General features: G+C 35.3%; 2 long non-coding RNA genes across 2 annotated transcripts; one reads left to right on the forward strand and one right to left on the reverse strand.

Moving 5' to 3' along the window:
* The first annotated feature begins 345 nt into the window (after positions 1–345).
* On the forward strand, positions 346–1,181 carry LOC120200439. Its single transcript, XR_005523533.1, has 2 exons — positions 346–382; positions 843–1,181. It is a non-coding gene; the product is annotated as an uncharacterized LOC120200439 (long non-coding RNA).
* A 429-nt stretch (positions 1,182–1,610) lies between these two features.
* LOC120200449 lies at positions 1,611–10,289 on the reverse strand. Its single transcript, XR_005523537.1, has 2 exons — positions 10,145–10,289; positions 1,611–2,063 (listed from the first exon to the last, which is right to left on the reverse strand). It is a non-coding gene; the product is annotated as an uncharacterized LOC120200449 (long non-coding RNA).
* Between the last annotated feature and the right edge of the window lie 11,956 nt (positions 10,290–22,245).

A 22,245-nucleotide genomic window follows, 5' to 3' on the forward strand; every position in this document is an offset into this window, starting at 1 on the left:
TTTAAGTTTGGATAAATTATGTGTTTAGTATCTAAACTATTAATTTTTATCTATTTTAATATTCAAACATTTATTTTTTTCAAATCATACCTGACATTTATTTTTATTTTATTATAATACCTAATCATTAGAAACTTAACAGACGCGCTCATCGGTCGTCGCGTCTACAGTCGTCAACCGTTGCATTTTTCTGTCGATGAAACACAAATTTTTTAGTCTGCACCCCCCTGAACAGGATTGAAAAACGCCTCAATCTCCCCAAATTGACGATGGACTCTTCGATTTTTTCATCATCCGATCTCTATGATCTACCTTCCGATGGATATGAAATTAGACTGTGTTGGTCGACTCGTCACTCTCTCATGGTTCAGCGTTTAGATTGGTAGTCTGTCAATGGGAAATATGCCATATCAGCTAGTCCATCAAAGGTTTTTAACAAAGGGATACTAATAAAATTAAAACTAAATGTTATGTATGATTTTAAAAAGAATAAAAGTTTAGGTACTAAAATAAATAGTTTAAGTACTAAACCAGTAATTTAACCTTATAATTTTTTCCGTGTGAAGTTGGAGGGGGAATTTGTAGTTTATTTACTTAAAAGGGTAAAGCAAAGACAAACAGAAATTTCTGTGTAAAACTCCGCCTGTGTTGCTGACCTTTTAAGTCATTCAACACCCCGATTTCAATTTCAATCTCCCTAACGTCCAAGCATTTTTAAGCTTTCACTTTCCCCCTTCAATCTCACGTTTTTGTTGCTCTTCCAGATCCAAAACCCACCCTATAAATTCCTTTCTTCATCGTTATAAACTCACTAAAGAATCCCCAGATTTCTTTTGTGTTAGATTAAAGATGTGTTGCGGGAGAATATGCATGCTGTGCACTTGCTTGATTCTAGTGGTGGTGGCGATTGGGTTGTTGTTCGGTTTCGGGGTTTTCAAGCACGGCTTTCACAAGCTCCAAGATACCTTCCATGAAGATATTTGTGACCCTAAATCCTCTTTTTGTGGAAGACCTTTTCTGGGCTATGCAGCTCCTCCTCCTTTCTAGATTCTTCTTTTTAATTTCGTGCTGTGGTTGTGAATAATTGGGGGATTTGTTTCTTTCTTCCTTATTTGTTTGTTCATATTGTTGTATGATTTGATATAATCAAGATGCAGTCTTTATGAACTTCCTTTTTTCAACTATGAATCTGAATCATCTTTACATACAGTGTAAGATTGAAGATTGGTTGGTCTCCATTGCTCAAAAAAAAAAATCTTGTCATTGAAGTTTTTTCTATCAGTTGATTAATGGGTGTTCAACGCAATAAACATGCTCTGTTTTGATGGATTAGGTTAATGGTCGAATTCTGATTTTGGTGTCTATATTGTTATCGATTTTAGGGTTTACTCCTCTGATTCACTTCACTTTCCATTGTTAAATTGCTATAATTTGATTTATTTATTTGCATGCCATTAGTTAGTCTTAATACTATAACAAATGAATCTTCTTTTCCTTTAAAGAAAAGCTTGAACCAAAATGCCTATAAAGATAAGAATCAAAGAAATTGGATTTCTAAAAGGTGTGATAGGGCTTTTAACTCTACGTTCCACACAACATAATAGATCAAATAGTGTAAATTGAAGTTGGATTCAAGTGTTTGTAATTACTTTCTCCATGCAAACTAAGAAATGGGGATCAGCAGTCATTCTCATCTGATAAATTATCCTTAAAACGTGTAACCATATCATATGAGATAAGGTTATTACTGACTTTTCACATACGAAACACGCACCCGAACTTTGAGATTCATTCGGATGTCAACCTTCATCTGCTCGTAGATTGGAGTATAGATGTCCATCCAGCATTTCTTGAGAGGCGAATACTTGTGAGGTGGAACCGAGACCCTTCTAAACTGGACTCGACCGTCCGACATCTCGTGAGCCTTAAAGAGACTCGAATATTGGCTTTGGGGGCAATGGATTTGATTCGGGTTTAGGTTCAGAAGGCACTGTTTCAACCTCCATGGTGGCGGGTGCTTCAATAAACATCTTTATGTTATTACGACACAAGCTAGCTGGAGTCTGAACAACAAGAAATTAAAAAAAAAACTCAAATTATGATTGAAGTTCAAAGTAAAACATTCATAAAAAAAAAACATCATAAGGCACTCTTCCCACCCTTGCTTTTCTTGTAAAAACAGTATCTCATTTTTTTTTTAGCTTTTTGTAATGGGTGTGTTTAGAATTTAAGAAAGGATTTAAGAAATAGAGTAGAATAGATTGAGGTAAAAAACTTCATTGCATTTTCATTGATAATTTTATTTGTTTTTACAATCGGTATATAGTTGAGATTGCTCAATAAAAGAGTGCCAGTTGTATTGTCCTTTTTAACAACTAATATTCTCTTAACCGTTGCTTTCTTCTTCTGGATTCATTTGCAGGCTATTGGTCTCGTTCTTCTTTGGTTTGGGCTTGTTCTTCTCGGGTCCATAACACCTATCTGATTCGTGATTCCCCTCAGGTATGTTTCCCGCCTGGTTCATCTGATTAATTCTTTTTTCCTCCAAAATTCCTAATTCGATCGTTTTCCCCAATTGCTTCTCATCCTTTCCCATTTCCGCCTTGTGGGTCATGACAATACCCCCAGCTGCAGTCGATGCTTGTCCCCAAAGATCGAAGTCAGGCAATTATGATCGTAGCATCGTGATATTTTTCCAGGTTGCGTTTTCGATTCCTGAATTCGACAACTTGATTAATACTTGAGTAATTGCCTTTATGTTCCTTTTGATAACTCGCTTATCCAAAACAATCACAGGATAAACCCGAAGCTGGCCATCGGAAGTAAGTTTAGGTGGGTCTCTTGAAGCAACCCTTTTGTCTCTAATTTTTCTTTCTAGAAGACTGATGTGAAATATCGGATAGAGTCGAGAATGATATGGTAATTCCAGTTGGTATGCCATTGAACCAATTCGCATTTTGATTTTGTAGGGACTATAGTAACGAGCAAACAATTTTAGATTTCTGGACAAGGCCAATAAGGTCTACTTATAAGGCTGAAGCTTAAGGTAAACCTTTTCCCCTTCCTTAAACTCTCGATCACTGCGTTTCTGATCTGCATAATGTTTCATTCGATGTTGTGCTTTGTTAAGTTGGTCAAGTAGTATAATGTAGACATTGTCCCTCTCTTGCATAAACTATTGCACATCAGCCACCCTTGATTCAGTCATCCAAGTCATCATTGGTGGTGTGTAACCATATATGGCAGTAAAGGGAGTAGTACCTAATATTGCATGAAAACTAGTGTTGTGCCACCATTATGCATGAGATAACCACTTAGCCCATGAATTTGGCTTTAAAAAAAGTCCTCGTATGTACTGCTCCAGACATTGATTAAGCCTCTTGGTCTGACAATCCGTTTGAAGATGATAGGCAGTTGTAAATAGGGTTGTAGTCCCTAATAACTTCAATAACTCCTTCCAAAAAGTACTAGTAAAAATCTTGTCTCGATCAGAGAGAGCAACCTTAGGTTGGCCATGAAGTTTATAGACCTGACTTAAGTAGCAACTTCAGTAGATGTGAAAAGATGAACCAAGTGTAAAAAATACCCATATTTGGTTAACTTGTCAATTATCACCAAAATAGAATTGTATCTATTAGAAGGAGGCAACCCTTCAATAAAGTCAATGGTAATAAACTCCCAAGCTTGATGTGGAATGGGTAAAGGCTGTAGTAGCCCAGGCTGTAGTACATGTTCATGTTTGATTCTCTGACATACATCGCACTGTTGAACATATTGTTTAACCAATGCCTTCATTCCTTTCCAGTAAAAATATAATTTCATTCGATAGTAGGTAGCTTGTATCCCAGAGTGGCCACCTTGTGGTGAATCATGAAGTGTAGAAAGTACTTGTTCTCTTAATCCACCTGTCTCACCAATATACCTTAAGACAGCTTTAGTGTAAAACCAATCTGATATGCCTTGATTTCCAACTAGCAGCTTAGAAATTAAATATTTGCCAAAGAATCCCCTTCATAATTGTTTTCCACATCAAGTACCCAATCAGGAATTACTACTGTAGCATATAACTGATTTAATTCATAATATTCTTCAAACCGTCTTAATAAGACATCAGCAGCTCTATTGTGTTTTCCTTTGCGAAACTGAATTGAGTAGTCCAGTCCCAACAATTTGGTAAAACCTTTCTTTTGAATTGTAGTAGTGAGCTTTTGTTCTAGCAAATGCTTCAAGGATTCATTATATGTTTTGATTGTAAAGGGACTTCCTTCGAGATAATGTCTCCATTTGGAAATAGCCATTAATATTGCTAAATACTCTTTCTCATAAATAGATAAGTCAACCTGCTTGGGTCCCAAAGCCTTATTGAGGTAAGCAATTGGTTTACCCTCATGAGATAGGACTGCGCCTATACATTTGGAACTAGCATCAGTTTCCAAACAAAACCGTTTGCTGAAATCTGGTAGAGCTAGCACTGGAGCACTACACATAGTCTTTTTAAGGCCGATAAATGCCTTCTTAACTTCCTCAGTGCAGATAAATTGATCATTCTTTAACATTGTAGTGAGGGGTTTGTTAATTTCTTCGTAAACCTTAATAAACTTTCGATAGTAGCCAGTGAGGCCCAAAAAACCTCGTAAAGATTTCAAATTCTTTGTAACCATGTTGACAAATAGTATGTCCAAGATACTCCACTTCTGATTGGCCGAAAAAACATTTATTTCTCTTAGCAAAAAGCTGGTTTTTCCTTAAAATCTCCAAAACAATTCTTAATTGTTGTGTATGACTATGCAAATTAGGATTGTAGATTAAAATATCATCAAAGAATATTAGAACAAATTTCCTGAGGTATGATCCAAGTAGATTATTCATAAGAGCTTGAAAAGTAGTTGGTGCATTAGTTAAACAAAATGGCATCACCTTAAATTCAAAATGACCATGGTGTATCCTGAAGGCTGTTTTTGGAATGTCTTCAGGTGTAATCCGAATTTTCCAGTATCCATATCTTAAATCCAATTTAGAAAAATTTTTAGCTCCAGCTAGTTCATAAAATAGATCATCAACCACAGGAATAGGAAACTTGTTCTTCACAGTTAGTGCATTTAACTGTCTATAATCAATGCACATTCTCCAGCTACCGTATTTCTTTTTGACTAACAAGCAAGGTGAAGCAAAAGGGCTTTTGCTGGTTTGAATAATTGATGCAGCTAACATCTCAACCACTTGTTTCTCAACCTCAGTTTTCTGATGGAAAGGCATTTTGTAGGGTCTTACATTGACTGCTTCAGTTCCTGATTTTAGGGTAATAGAATGATCATGCTTCCTTTTTGTAGGCATTCTAGTAGGTTCTTCAAACACATCCATGTAGTCAGCTATTACTGCTGGATTGCATGAGGTATTTCATTGTCACTAACCTCTGCATTTAACATATAAATTTCCCCCACCAAATCAGGATTTTTAGTCATCAGTTTTTGCATTCTGTTGCCTTAAATCACCTTCATTACAGAAGTGCTCAGCCCTCCTTTCAACACAATATCTTGGTCACCCATTTTAAACTAAGAGTCATGTTGTTAAAATCCATCAATATTGGACTGTATTTCTTCATCCAGTCAACTTCTATCACCATATCACTACCTTTAAGGGGTAAAACCCTAAAATCATAGACAAAGGTAAAGTCTTGCATCTCCCAACTTAATTGTTTACTTTTTGCTATGATGTAAAGTTTGTCACCATTAGCTACTGTGATGACTAATGGATTAGTTTCCTCCTGTAACCCCCTAGACCCGGCCTAGACGTTATGCCCATGTTTAGGTGATTATGTATCACATTTAGATTTTTTTTATATTTAAAACAACGTTGAAATCCATGTCTCAGTAACTTATGAAATTTATCCATAATAAAGATTTATACAATAAAAATATATTAATACATATTTTAGAAAACCGTATAAAACACATACATATCAAAATACCAGAAATACAAACATATCATGACGGTAGTAACACATGCCACCAAAATATAGTAGAAAGACATATAGAAATATAATATTTTACAAAAATACCAGTAGTAGATCTCCCTTGATGCCAAGTCTACTAGTTTACGTTCTACTGTTATCTGAAAATGTTAAAATTTACAAAATGAGCTAAAAAGTCCGGTGTGCTTCATACAGTGTATAAAAAACATACAGATAAAATATTTCAGTAAAATTAGTTTATCAAACATGTTTTAAAAACATGAACACTACCCCCCATCCGATCAAATCAGAATGTGTAGGTTCCTCAGAACCATACACCCCCTATACATCATTAAGGCCCTGAGCACAAAGCCGAAGAGCATGCATATTTACTTCCTCCAATAATGCCCCCAATGACCATGAATGTATTTAAATGAAAATGATGATTAATCCTTTAAAACATGAAAATGTTCCATGCTTGGAGATCATATACAGAAATACGAAAATCAGAAGTCAAATCAGTAACATAGGTAAATCATATGTCGAATAAACAATATTCAGAAATCAGGTATAAAAAAATACCGTAACCAGAAATCATATCAGAAGTATGCAGTAAATCAGATATCAAATAAACAGTATTAAGATAGATATTTTAAAACAGTAAGGTAACACCGTCAGGAAACACACCTATAACAGTCTGAGTAATCGGATAGGGAAGCCTACTACTGAGTCTGTCGATCACGATCTGCAGCAGCGCTAGATTATACGAATCGGAAAAATTCATATTGGAATCCTAATATGAATAATCTTAACCTTTATTTAAATAATTAAAGGAAACCTACGGTAATTCTCGTAGAATTCTAATCGAGCGGATCTGACGAACGGAAAACACCAGACCTAACTGACCCTTGTTCAGGTGAAACACGAGTACCGAATAAAAATATCTTATTGGATCAATTCCATAACCATATAAAAAATAAATAAGAAAAATGCTAAAAATACTAAGTATTTTTTGGTTAACGAGCTCGCTTCGGGGCATTCGGGTCAAAATTTGGCAAAACGGATTTCAGAATCGGACTCATGATGTCAAAAAACATAAAATATGACTTTTCGAAAAGTTTGACTTTTTTGTCAAAGTCAACGGTCAACGGGTTGGGTCGGTCAGATCAGGTCGGGTCAAAACTATCCACCACATGGTAGACATTTCCCACGTGCAGTGACGACGCATAGGGGTGCGTGCGGTGTCTTGTGATATTGTTAAAATTCTAGAAAAATTTATAAAATTATTTTATGGAATTTTGAGAAATTTACCAAGCTTTGTTCAAAATTTTAAATGGCGGAGAGCTCGATTTTAAAATGTCTGAAACTTTAACTTCCTCACCTCCCTCACGCGCCGGCGATGACGGAGATAAGAAAGACACCGGTGGACTCGGAATGACACAAGGAACACGATAGTGTGAGAGGTGTCGAAAAAAGAGCAACGATCGACGGTGAATCGACGATTTTCACGGTGGTGGTGTTAAAAAACTTTGAAACTTTGAATCGAAATTCACGGCGTTAGAAAACGTTTCACGATGAGAGGTTTACAGGGTTTTATTCATCGGTTAACGATGAACCAAACGGGAGTGGTAGTGCAAGCTGGAATGGCCGAACGGTGACATAATCGACCTTTGAAGGAAGGTATGCGGGGAGGAAATTTTAAGAATTGGTTTATGATTTACACCCAGAAACCAATTCAACGCATTTATTAGGAATCCCTGCCGACAAAAAATGGTGAAATTCAGGGCTTGGTCCCTAAATTTCCTTCAACTTCTAAAATGACCTACTAGTTTTGGAAACTTTTAATTTGACCCTCAAATTTCACCAATGCTTATATTTATTATTATTATTTTTCAGGTTGTGACACCTCCAATTCCAATCATTCTTTAGCCCACCTGTTAGTGACAAAACTATGGGTGTTGCCACTGTCAATCAAAATATTGAGTGGTTTCCCTTTGATGAATCCTTGGATCCATAAGGTGCTACTTCCTGAATTGCCAGTTATTGCATCCATAGAAATCTCAGGTTCTTTTTCCTCTAATGTCATTATATCATAAGCATTATGTGTTGCCTGTAATTCTTCTGATTCCTCCTGCTCATCCACTTCTTCCATTGAATTCAATTGTTTCAGTTTGCAGTGATGGCCCGGGGTGAATATATCACCACATTTATAGCACAAATTATTTTCCCTCCTATACTCCATCAACTGTTGTTTGCTTTGAGTCAACCCTTGGTTGCTTTTCAAAGGTGAACTTATTGAGGAATTAGATGTTCTGTAACTGGTATTATGCCTTTGCATTATTGGTTTTGGAAAACTATTAAATCTTTTGTTTTCCACTTCCAAGGACAGCTCATAAAGCTTTGCTTTTCTAACAGCTTCACTTACAGTCTTTGGCTCCAAAACTTTTACTTTATGTTTCAGATCCTCCTTAAGGCCAATCAAAAAACTGAAAACAAAATATTCCTCTCCTAATTCAGGATTAATCTAAAGAAGGAAAGGTTGAAGTTCCTCAGACTGAGCTTCATACTCCTCCACAGAAGATAGTTGAGTCAATTTATTAAACCCATCAATGACATCACTATATCCATTATCAGAAAATCTATGACACATATTATAAACAAATTCATGCCAAGTAACTCGACTTTTCTTCAAAATATACCCATCAAACCATACTTCTTCCTTACCAATGAAGTACATAGTAAATACCTCTAACTTTTGAAATTTAGGAACAACAAAAATAGAAAAATATTTGTCACATTTCCGGATCCAACTCCTAGGATTACTACCATCAAAGAACTGGAGCTCTAGTTTGGGTTTTGGAAGAAACATACCAGTATTGGTGTTGTTGGAATGTTTTTCCATGAATGGATAACCTTTAATGGTAGATTGTTCCCCTGATTCACTTGTATTGACTCTTAATTTCATCTTAAAAGCATCATGGGTTGTTTGATTAGGATCCTGTTGAAAAGTAGGTTTCGAGGCTAGAATCCATGGTTGTCCTAGTTGAAATGAATACTTCTCACGATCATCAATGATTGTGAATTGTAAAGGTAGCTAACTTGCTGCTCTAGTCTGAGCTATGGGTAATGGTTGTTGTTTTGTAGGAGAAGATTGTCCAGACTCAGTTCCAGCTTTCTGTATCAACCCCAAAAGTTAATAGAGGCATATTTTAGTTTCATTTGTTGTTGTCTCTAAGGCTTGCATCCTTTGCTCCAAATCATGTTGTTGATTAAGCCACCAAGTTGGAATCACTTCTGCTCCTGAGGACCCTTTTGGATTAGCAACAATGATCGACAACGGATCATTGTAAGTCATTTGCTGTGGCTTTCGTGTTTTACCCAGTTTGAAAAAAAAAATTGTACTTTTAGATCAAAATAACCTTGATCTGGATACTAATTGTAATGGATGTGTTTAGAATTTAAGAAAGGGTTTAAGAAATAGAGTAGAATAGATTGAGGAAAAGAACTTCATTGCATTTTCATTGATAATTTTATTTGTTTTTACAACCGGTATATAGTTAAGATTGCTCAATAAAAGAGTGCCAGCTGTATATTCCTTTTTAATAACTAATATTCTCTTAACCGTTGTTTTCTTCTTCTGGATTCATTTGCAGGCTATTGAGCTCGTTCTTCTCTGGTTTGGGCTTGTTCTTCTCTAGTCCACAACACCCATCTGATATGTGATTCCCCTCAGGTATGTTTCCCGCTTGGTCCATTTGATTAATTCATTTTTCCTCCAAAATCTCTAGTTCGATTGTTTTCCTCAATTACTTCTCAATTTTTCCATTTATGCCTCGTGGGCCATGACACTTTTTAATAAATTTTTCATAATTATTATTAATTTATAGTTTTAATTCAGTTCGAATCTTTCAACCATGCCTCTAAGAAATTGTTTCAGTAAATAAAACACAATCAGAAATTCAGAAGAACAAAGCTAATAGCATAATTATGTTACTTTGATCAAACTCTTCATCTCCAAACAACATAATTCATAAAAATAAAAACTTCAATACCCAAACGAACAAATCTTGCATAGACTCAAATTAAAAAAAAGAAGAAGAAGCAATCTTTCCGAAAACGTCATCACATATAATGAATCCCACTCGTTGGAATTGAAAACGAAAAAAATAGAAGAAATCAAAAGGTTGAGCTAACCTGGATTGGATTTAAAGGCTGATTCGGAAAATTTGTCCTTCAAAAGACAGAGATAAGCGTACTCGACGCTAGCTGTAGCATGGAAGCAGATAATATGGCGATAAGTAGCGGCAGGCAGGAAGAAGAATAATCAAGTACCGAGAGCTTAAAAATCCTAAACCCTTTGGGTGCTAACAAAACTCTACTTTAAATATTGGGCTTTGTTTAAAACAAGTCTCTTTTTGTTTGTAAATTGAAGTCCATAGCCTTGAAAATCAAGCCCAATATGACTGGATGATGGGGGCATTGTTTCTTTAGTTCTTGATCAAATTGTTTAAATATTATGCATTTCACCCGTATATTATGTCAAAATGTGCATTTCACCCCTATATTATGCTAATTTTATATATTTAATATCTCTAATTTAAATTATTAAAATTTAATATTTATACTTTTCAAAATTTTAAAAAAAAAGTCTTAAATTATATTTTTTGTTAGTTATGTTTAAATATTACCTCGGCATGTATCTTCATGTAATTAATAAAAAATTGAATTTTGAACATAAAAAATAAAAAATGACTTTCAAAGACTTTTCACTTATTAAATTCTTTGGGTAATTTTAATTCCTTCGAGTATGATATGAAATTCTTTGGTCATTTTTAAGTATGTTAAATCTTTTAGGTTATCACTAAGTCCTCTAAGCATGATGCTAAATTTTTCTAGTCATTTATAAGTCTTTCAATTATAATTCTGAGTCTTTCAAGTCATATGTAAGTCTTTAGAGCAATATGATAAATTTTTCTCGGATAATCTAAAAGATCTTCTAATATGATATTAAGACTTTTAAGTAATTAGTAAATCTTTCAAGCATGATGTTAAGTATTTGAGTCACTAAATCCTTCAGACATGATAATCAAAACCCTCAAATACAGTAATGAATTGTATTTGTTAAAAGGAATATGATAACTTTTGCTGGTCGTATCTTTCTAAAGTTGTGACAGAGCTGATGATAAATAAATTAAAATAAAATAATAAAATTTTATTCCCTTGAAATTGTAGTGAAAATGATCACTCAATTTACAAATTATACTTCTCCAAGAACGACAAAGGGGATAATAAAATCTCAAAACACAAAATTCTATCTTCTTGAATTCGCAATAGAGTATACTAGATTCTATCTTCCTGAAGCTGAAATGGAGCATATTAGTTTTTAGTTTTTAGGTCTAAACTTCCTCAAGTTACAAAGAAGCAGGTTTAATTTCAATTTTCAAACCCAACCTCCATGAAGTTGCAGGGAGTGAATCAATTTCTAGTTTGCAAATCTAATCACCCTGGAGTTTTAGTGGAGTAAATCAACTATCAGTGTGGATTGTCTGACCACTTCAATAAGGATTGTTTAAGGGATGTTGATGCTTTTGTAGCCCCTACTTAAAAGAACAGCTTCAGATTAGTGTGATAGTGTATCAGATCATGGGGGTGTTGGAGTAGGGACAGCAACGGGTCGGGTGTTTGGTCAACTCCACCCGACTCGAAAATATGCAACCTTTACCTAGATCCGACTAGACACGAAAATTTTATATCCTACATCCGATTCAACCCGGGAATATATATATCTTCCAGTTGACTCTGAGCCAACCCGATTTTTTAAAGTATAAATCCAACTTGATTCGACCTGGTATAAATTAAGGATTTAATTAAAAATAATAATAATAATAATTTTTAAAGAAATTACATTATTATCCCACCTTCCACTCGAATCTGACCCGACTTGACTTTATCCCTTAACAAATTTAACCCGATCAAATTTAATCGGATCGAAACCAGTCAAATGCGGGTGAGATTACCATCCCTATGTATAAGATCATGTAAACGGAAGCATAATGGGGTCTAAAGCTAGGCTTAGCGCCCGAGTCGCAGCTTCACAACATGTCTTGGGGGTTATACAGAAGTTTGCTCCACTAATATAATTTAAACTACATTCACATTACTTTTAATCCTTATAGTTGTATTAGTGGACTTTGGGTCCATAGAGTCATGACTTGTGGCGAAGTTACCTGGAGGGAGGTAATCCTCGTAGAGGACTTAGATGTGACAATTTAAATGTTCGATATGTTGAAATCTATAATATTGATAGATGATAATATTGATAGATGAGTGTTTATCATAGGTGTTCAAATTAAGATCAGAGTCAACAAATCTATCAAAGATTAATATAAGGATTATTTTGAGAATTTAAATCACTAAAGAGGTGTTAGACAAAATGTTTAATCTGATACATAAAATAATAATAATAATAATAATAATAATAATAATAATAAAATATCATTATGTAAATCAAACAAAACAAAATAAATAAAGAATTGAAGTAGAGAAATGAAATTGTTTACTCGTATTTTGACATGAAATCGGATGAATGGAGTCAAATAAACAGAAGAGGAAGTTTTGTTGAGGCATGTAAGAACAATTTCCTTAAGACAGATTTGTCATCTTCTCGGTGATTTAAGTAATGTTGAACATCAGTCTCCTAGGATACAACAACAAACGATCACAACAATAAGGACAATCGTAGTGATCAGGCGAATACAATCTTACCTTTCTCTATCACCAAACAGAACGGATATGGAAGGAATTTCTAAGCGATTTCTGTTGAACCTATTTTGATATAACAAATTTAGGGCAAAATGTTTTTGGACTTGATTAAATTTATTCAAAGCTTTAAAAAATAATTCAAAGTCCATGAAAAAGAATTTGAACACAAGAACAATTTTCTGGCAAAACAGTATCGATATTGTGCTTACAGTATCAATATCGCAAGAACAATACCGATATTGTTCTTACAATATTGATACTAAAGGTAAACGAAGTATCGATACTCATACGACAGTATCGATATTGTCTATTCATTTTAAAGGTGTTCAGATTTTAGTAGGTATTTTTTATATAGATACTCTTATGAGTATCGATACTACTTTGTATAGTAGTATCGATATTGTTTTAGCTCAACGATATGAAACGACTAATTTTATTTAAAAGTTATTAGGGCAGTACATATACTCCAAGCCTGAGTTTCGATACTCCCTAGTCTGGGCACTTTTATTTTGCAACACCCCAATGGCTAGAAACGGTTACAAACTCATTCCAACATATAAAACCAAGTTAAGGACACTTGAAGAACTATCCAATCAATCCACATTAAGAGAAAAACTCTTTCATTCTTATTTTTCCTTTTCTCTTGTAAATAGAGTGTTTTAGTGAGCTAAAATTGTAAGCACCTACATTGTAGAAGTTTTCTTGTTTACACATCTTTTATCCTTTGTTGATAGTTCTAGTTTAGTCATTTAAAACTAAAGAATTTGTAAAATGTTACTCTTGAGCCTAAAAAAAGAAAGAACAAATTAATGAATTTGTTCGAAATCCTTAGTAAGGAGCTAAGGTAGTGGATGTAGACTTCATATAGGAAGTTGAACCACTATAAATCATTATGCAATTCTTCCTCTTGGAAATATTCCGATTGATCGATAGAGCAACGAAAATCACAATAATTAGTATCAGACTAGGTCACAAATCGAATGACTAACAACCTTGTAAAGATTCTTGGAGCTCTCTATCAATTCTCGATTCAACCGAGAAGATGACTTCCACATTTGGCGCATATTATCTTGAGAACTCTCACTCCATCCATAGGCCTTTCTACTTTAATGGAGTAAATTATTCCTATTGGAAGAATAGTATGATGTTGTTCATCCAAGCCACCGGCCTTGCGATTTGAGATGTCATCGTCGAATGTTCTTCCTTTCCTCCAAGGAATTGATTAGAATGGATAAGTGAAAATAAGAAGCTTGCCCAACTCATTGCCAAAGCCATGCACATTCTCTTTTGTGATCTTGGCCCAGACAAATATAGTAAAGTATCTTCCTGCTATAATGCTAAGGAGATTTGGGATAAGTTGGAGGTGACTCATGAAGGAACAAACCAAGTGAAGAAGTCCAAGATTGGTATTCTCACTCTCAACTACGAGAACTTCAAGATAAAGACTGATGAAGACATAAAGAGGATGTCCGATCAGTTCACTTCAATTATCAATGAGTTAAAGAACTTTGGGAAGGTCTATCCCAATGAAGAAATAGTAAGAAAGATGATTGCCTCATTGCCTACATCTTGGGAAGGCAAAGCTACCACCATCAAAGACACCAATGATTTGGAGTTGTACACCCTCTATGAGCTTATTGGCTCTTCACTCACTTATGAGGTGAAACTCCAAAAGAAGAAGAAAGAATAACAAGAGGAGAACAAGAAAAAAAAAGGAGGTAGGAATCACCTTCAAATCCACCAATGAGAGTAATCAAGACTCAAGTGAAGAGGTGAATGAAGATGAAGATATGGACAAACTCGTCAAAAGATTCATAAGATTCATGTCCTCCAAAGGAAAGGAATTGCAACATGAATCGAGCAAGAAAAAGAGTTCTCCGGTGCTTTGGATGCCAAAGAATGGGACATGTCAAATATGAATATCCCCTCCTAAAGAAGAAGGGATCAAGTAAAAAAGAAGGCATTTGTGGTGGCTTGGAGACATGAAGAAAACTCCAATGATGAAGATGAAGTTGTCAACCTATGTCTCATGGACATCGAAGAAGATTCAAGGGTAACTTTTAACTCTTGTGATTTAAATTCTTATTCATTTAAAGAGTTACAAGATGCCTATGATGAATTGTATTTGGAATTTGAGACCATGAATTCCAGATATAAGAAATTAATTTCAAATTTTAAAGTTGAAAATGATTTTCTTTTGAAAGCAAAAATAGATTTTGAAAAATTAAATGAAATTTTTAAAAATGATTTTGATGTTTCAAAAATCAAAATCAATGATTTAGAAAATGAAAATCTTGATTTAAAAGTTAATCTTGAATGCTTAACAAAAGGAGAAGAAATAATTTCTCAAAACAATTCATCATGTTCAAAAATTGAAAAATGCTCACATTGTCATTTTCATGGTCCCATGGAACATACTTTTCCTTTAAAACTTATAAAACTTTTTAAAATTAGACAAATATGGGTTCTTAAGGGAACAAGAGACTTTTGCACTAACATTCAAGGATCCAAAGTAATTTGGATGCGTGGATCCAAATAAATATCTCTTGTAGGTGTGTGGAAGAAATGGTGACAAATGTGAAGAAATTCAAATGCTCTAGCCACACTAGGAAAGGAATGAGTAACCTCTAAATTTAATGTTTTTGTTTCTATATATTGGTTGCCTATTTTGTTTTATGCATGCATGAGTTTTGAGCATAAATGATAAATTTTTCTCATGTATTCTAAAAAGTGTTATGGTGAACATTTTAAAGTTTTAATGATTTTTATTAAATTTTTAGTTCATCATAATGATTTTTGGTCAAATTTGCTTTTAATGTTTTGTTTTTACAATCTTTTACTTTTGACCTTCAATTTAAATGTTTATGCATTTTTTTTAATAAAAATTATATCTCTCTGACAATTGATATCAAAATTTCCAAATACATAACATTTTTAGAAAAGCTTTATGCATATGAACTTTAATGTCTCATGTTAATATTGCATAAAGTAGACTAAACTTGGATTTATTTAATTTCATGTGTTTCTAACATGTTTGTTTATCTTTTTTTTTTTTTTGAAATTCAATAGTTTTTAAGTGTCAAGTTTTTAAAGTCAATTTTTTCTTTGAATGCTTTTGTTGAAGGGGATTTGAATATTCAAAAGATTTCATGTTAAAATCTCTACTTAAAAAGTTTGAATTATTTTTTATATAACAAAAATGGAGAGAAGTATAGGTTTGAAAAATTCAATTTCAAGAATAAAAAGGGTACCTAAATAGTTTTTCAAAATACTTCTTTTTTTATTAAGAGTTCTATTAGGGGGGGTTTGCCAATGTCATTTTTTCAAATGTTTTGTTATATCAAAAAAGGGGAGATTGTTGAACCTATTTTGATATAACAAATTTATGGAAAAACATTTTTGGACTTGATTGAATTTATTCAAAGCTTTCAAAAATAATTCAAAGTTCATGAAACAAGAATTTGAATAGAAGAACAATTTTCTTGCAAAGTAGTATCGAAATTGTGCTTACAATATCGATATCACATGAACAATACCAATATTGTTCTTGCAGTATCGATACCAAAGGAAATCAAAGTATCGATACTCAAATGGCAGTATTGATATTGTCTATTGATTTTAAAGGTGTTCAGATTTCAGTAGGCATTTTTGATTTAAATTCATTAGGGTAGTACCGACACTCCAAGCCCAAGTACTGATACTCCCTGGTCTTGGTAGTTTTATTTTGCAGCAAATTAAATTCCCAACGGCTCCAAAACATCCCAAACGACTACAAACTCGTTCCAACATATAAAAACAAGTTGAGGACGCTTGAAGAAGGTTACAACATCTATCCAAGCAATCCACATCAAGAGAAAAACTCTTTCATTCTTATTTTTCCTTTTCTCTTGTAAATAGAGTATTTAGTGAGCTAAAATTGTAAACACCTACCTTGTAAAGGTTTTCTTGTTTACACATCTTTTATCCTTTTTTGAAAAGGGGTTGGTTCTAGTTTAGCCATTGAAAACTAGGGAATTTGTAAAAGGTTACTCTTGAACCTAGAAAAAGAAAGAATAAATTAGTGAATTTGTTATAAATCCTTCGTGAGAAGCTGAGGTAGTGGATGTAGACTTCATTGAGGAAGTTGAACCACTATAAATCATTGTTCAATTATTCTTATCCTTTCTCCTTAATTCCCAAAATTTTCAAAAAGTCAATTCATCCCCTATTGACAATATTTCGATTGATCGATAGAGCAATGAAAATCTCAACAATTTCTTATTTAGAGTTGTGAAAGTGTCATTAAGATTTGTGCCTTAACTAGCCTATATATAGAGGAGAAGAAATTAATCAAAATGTTATCACCTTTTGATGAAGAGTTAAGACCATTTGATGAAGGGATTTATTGAAAAACTAATAGGTATAACTGAATAGATGCAACTTTAAACTAAAAAAATAATAAGTCTATTTATCAAGTGATGTGATTTATTATAATAAATATATTCACCAAGTGGCATTACTTATTATAAATGACATCAATTTTATTCAATTATTTATTATTTTTCCAACAAAAGGATCATTTGTTAATCATGTGGAGTGAAGTAAGGGTTCAAACGAAGGCTTCATCTACCATCCTGAGATAACTGCTAAGTAGATATAAGTTTGGAATGCCAAGATAATGTTAGGCTCAATTAGATGAGATGTGTGGAAAATTTTGAATCTTATTTAGGTAGAAATATAATTATTCAAAATCAAAGATCGATTCAGATATCCACCTAAATACTAGAACCGTAAATGAAATCAAAAGGATACGAATCCTCGTTCATCTTATTTGAATATCGAAGTTAGTAAATAATAATAATAATAATAATAAGTGAGATGCCCTCATATGGGTCATGATTGTGGAGAGCATACTTATTGAAACTTTAAACAGGTCTTGGATAATTGACCGAAATATCATGAGAAGAGGGGGTCACTTGTTATTTAGGGTGAATGATGTATAGTAGAGTAGACTGTTAAAAGTTTCAAAGTTTGGCAACCAACTTTGAAAAATGTTTTTTTTCAAAGTTTGGTAAATGTTTCTTTGAAAAATGTTTTTCAAAGTTTGGTAAAATTTTGGTAGATGTTTGTTGAAAATAGGAATGGGTAAATTCACTTTAGTCATTGCACTTTAGGGTATTTTCAAAGATTAGTCCCTAAGTTTCTACTATAAATACCCTTACCCATTTAGCTTCAAAATCATCCCAAAACATTTCTTTCTTCCTATACTAGAGAGCTTTCTTGTGAGTAGTGAGTGTTTTGTAAACACCTGTAAATTTTCTCTCTTAGTAAAAGATCTGCAGCAGCCCGGAGACGTAAGCACAATTGGCTGAACTCCGTTATCAATTTTCGGGTATTATTTTTCCGCTTTTATTTTGCATTCTCACTAATCTAGTTATAGGGAAATTACTTGTACTCGGTATTATTTTCCTAACAACTGGTATCAGAGCTTTTGGTTGTGAATTTTGTCAAATTTTCTGTGAGGTTACTATTCATTACTGTTCACATGAATAGTGAATTTCGTGAATAGTGAAATTCGGTCGGCGATACGAGTTTGTCGACGGTGGTGTTCTAATACACGGTGATTCGCAAGAATTGTCAGAAACGATCCAAACGAAGCCAGATTCGAGTGGGAGCGATGGCTGCAGACGAAGGGAAGGTGAAAATTGAAAAGTTCGATGGTGCGGACTTTGGCTTTTGGAAGATGCAGATTGAAGATTTTTTGTACCAGAAAAATCTATATCAACCTCTCTCAGGAAAGCAACCAGAGGGCATGAAGGATGAAGATTGGGCTCTTCTCGACAGACAAGCCCTCGGAGTTATCCGACTGACGTTATCCCGCAATGTTGCTTTTAACATAGCAAAGGAAAAGACCACGGCGGGTCTTATGGCGGCTCTCTCCAGTATGTACGAGAAGCCATCGGCCTCAAACAAAGTTCATTTGATGAGGCGATTATTCAATTTGTGGATGGCGGAAGGGGCATCGGTGGCACAACACCTAAATGAACTCAACACAATCACAACCCAGTTGAGTTCAGTGGAAATTGAGTTCGATGATGAAGTTCGAGCTTTAATTCTCTTATCATCTCTACCAGACAGTTGGAATGCTACTGTTACAGCAGTCAGCAGTTCGTCGGGAAACAGCAAATTAAAATTCGACGATGTTCGGGATCTGGTATTGAGTGAAGAAATTCGACAAAGAGAATCGGGTGAAGCATCAACCTCCTCAGCCTTACACACGGAGTCTAGAGGGAGAACTTCAGAAAGAAATTCAAATCGTGGCAGATCAAAATCTAGAAGGGGCAAATCAAGAACAGGAAATAAAGATTTTACCTGTTATAATTGCGGCAAAAAGGGTCACTTCAAAAGAGATTGCCGAGCACCGAAGAAAAATACCGGCGCACAGGAATCTGCCAACATGACGGAGGAGACAGGTGATGCCATGATTTTAAGCGTCAACAGTCCGATTGAATCATGGATCTTGGATTCAGGGGCATCTTTCCACTCCACCCCATGCCGAGAAATCATGGAGAACTATGTCAGTGGTGATTTTGGGAAGGTTCATCTAGCTGATGATGAAACCTTGAAGATCGTCGGAAAAGGAGACATCCGACTAAAGCTGCCAAACCAGACCACCTGGAAGCTGACAGGAGTGAGACATATTCCTGGCCTCAAAAGAAATCTGATTTCTGTTGGGCAGCTTGATGGAGAAGGATATAGTACAACTTTTTCAGGCTGTGAATGGAAGATTACCAAAGGAGCACTCGTCATTGCTCGTGGTAAGAAGACCGGTACTCTCTATGTAACCTCAAATTTAGAGAATATCATTGCAGTAGCAGATGCTGATGGAAAATCAAACCTATGGCACCAAAGGCTCGGCCATATGAGCGAGAAAGGAATGAAGATACTTCTGTCAAAAGGGAAGCTGTCGGATCTAAAGAATGTAGATGTCGGACTATGCGAGGATTGCATCTTTGGCAAACAAAAGAAAGTCAGTTTTGCAAAGATTGGCAAGACACCCAAGGCAGAAAGGTTAGAGTTGGTTCATACTGATGTATGGGGACCATCCCCAGTTCCATCTCTTGCGGGCTCACTATATTATGTCACCTTCATCGATGATTCAACAAGGAAGGTGTGGGTTTATTTTCTGAAGAAGAAATCAGAAGTCTTTGATACCTTCAGAAAATGGAAGGCCATGGTGGAAAATGAGACTGGTTTGAAAGTCAAGCAGTTGAGGTCTAACAATGGAGGAGAATACAGAGACAATAGATTCAGAGATTTCTGCGCAAACAATGGGATCAAGATGGAGACAACAGTTCCCATAACACCGCAGCAGAATGGCGTAGCAGAGCGCATGAACAGAACTCTGAATGAACGTACCAGAAGCATGAGGATACATGCCGGATTGCCCAAATTTCTATGGGCTGAAGCTATCAACACTGCAGCTTACTTGATCAACCGTGGGCCCTCAGTTCCTTTGGATGGCGGAATACCAGAGGAAGCTTGGAGCAAGAAAGAAATAAACCTTTCATACTTAAGAGTGTTTGGTTGTATTTCTTATGTACACATAAACTCTACTGAAAGAAGTACAAAGATCATCAGAAGCAGAGACGTCATTTTCAATGAAAATGTGATGTACAAAGATAGGTCAACCGCAGAATCAAGTAATATCGAAGCTGAAACAAAGGAATTTGCTGAGTTCGAGGAGATTTCTGGAAATGATGTTCAGATCAATCCTGAAGCAGTTCAAGAAGAACCAGGCACACCAGAACTGAGACGCTCCTCCAGAATTCCTAAACCAACCCAACAGTATTCTCCTTCTTTACACTACTTGTTGCTGACTGACAATGGTGAACCAGAGTGCTATGATGAAGCAATGCAAGTGGAGGATTCAGTCAAGTGGGAGTTTTCCATGAAAGATGAGATGGACTCGCTTATGTCAAATCAGATATGGGAATTAGCTGAATTACCACCAGGCAAGAAAGCGCTCCACAACAAGTGGATTTACAGGATCAAAGAAGAGCACAATGGGAGCAAACGCTACAAAGCAAGATTGGTTGTCAAAGGCTTTCAGCAAAAAGAAGGTATTGACTACAATGAAATTTTCTCTCCAGTCGTAAAATTGTCTACAATCAGACTGGTGTTGAAAATTGTAGCTGCAGAGAATTTACATCTTGAGCAGTTAGATGTAAAGACAGCTTTCCTTCATGGTGATTTGGAGGAAGAAATCTATATGAGGCAGCCAGAAGGCTTCATAGAGGCAGACAAGAAAAACCTGGTATGCAGGTTGAAGAAGAGCTTGTATGGTTTAAAACAAGCTCCTAGACAGTGGTACAAGAAGTTCGATAGCTTCATGAGTAGTAGTGGTTTTATCAGATGCCAAGCAGATCATTGTTGCTACATCAAGAGGTTCGACAACAGCTTCATTATTTTATTATTGTACGTTGATGACATGCTCGTTGCAGGCTCAGACATACAAGAGATTATACACTTGAAGCAAAAATTGTCGAAGCAGTTTGCTATGAAGGATCTGGGCGCTGCAAAGCAGATTCTTGGGATGAGGATCAAGAGAGACACAAAGTCGGGGACTTTGATGTTATCACAGGCTGAGTACATCAACAAAGTACTCTCCAAGTTCAACATGCAAGATGCTAAACCAGTAAGTACACCTTTAGGTGTTCATTTCAGACTCTCCAAAGACCAATCACCAAAGACGGAGGAAGAACGTGCACACATGGTGAAGGTGCCGTATGCCTCAGCAATTGGAAGTCTGATGTATGCCATGGTTTGTACCAGACCAGATATTGCTCATGCAGTGGGAGCTGTTAGCAGGTACATGAATAATCCGGGCAAGGTACACTGGGAAGCAGTCAAATGGATCCTCAGATATCTTCGGGTACCACAAACAAAGCACTTTGTTTCAAAGGTGGAGATATGATACTGACAGGCTATGTAGATGCTGACTTAGCCGGAAATGTCGACATCAGAAGGAGCACTACAGGGTATGTCTATACTCTAGGAGGAACTGCAGTGAGTTGGATTTCTCAACTACAGAAGATAGTTGCTCTCTCCACAACTGAAGCAGAATATGTCGCTGTTACGGAAGCCAGCAAGGAGATGGTTTGGCTCCAAAGTTTCTTGGAAGAGTTAGGCAAGAAACAAGAAAACAATATCTTGTATTGCGACAGTCAAAGTGCTATCCATCTAGCAAAGAATCCGTCTTTTCATTCCAGGACAAAGCACATACAATTGAAATATCATTTTATCCGGTCTCTTCTGGAAGATGGGATTTTGAAACTTGAAAAGATTAGTGGAGCTCAAAATCCGGCAGACATGTTGACAAAGACGGTGACTACGGACAAACTGAAGCTGTGTTCAACTTCAGTTGGCATGCTAGAATAACAAGACCAGACATGATGCTGCATTGATCGAGGTGTGAAGACATATTAAAATCAGTCTTCAAGTGGGAGATTGTTAAAAGTTTCAAAGTTTGGCAACCAACTTTGGAAAATGTT

The sequence above is a fragment of the Hibiscus syriacus genome, unplaced genomic scaffold (genome assembly GCF_006381635.1).
Source record: "Hibiscus syriacus cultivar Baekdansim isolate YM2019G1 unplaced genomic scaffold, ASM638163v2 tig00005974_pilon, whole genome shotgun sequence".
NCBI classification, from domain to species: domain Eukaryota; kingdom Viridiplantae; phylum Streptophyta; class Magnoliopsida; order Malvales; family Malvaceae; genus Hibiscus; species Hibiscus syriacus.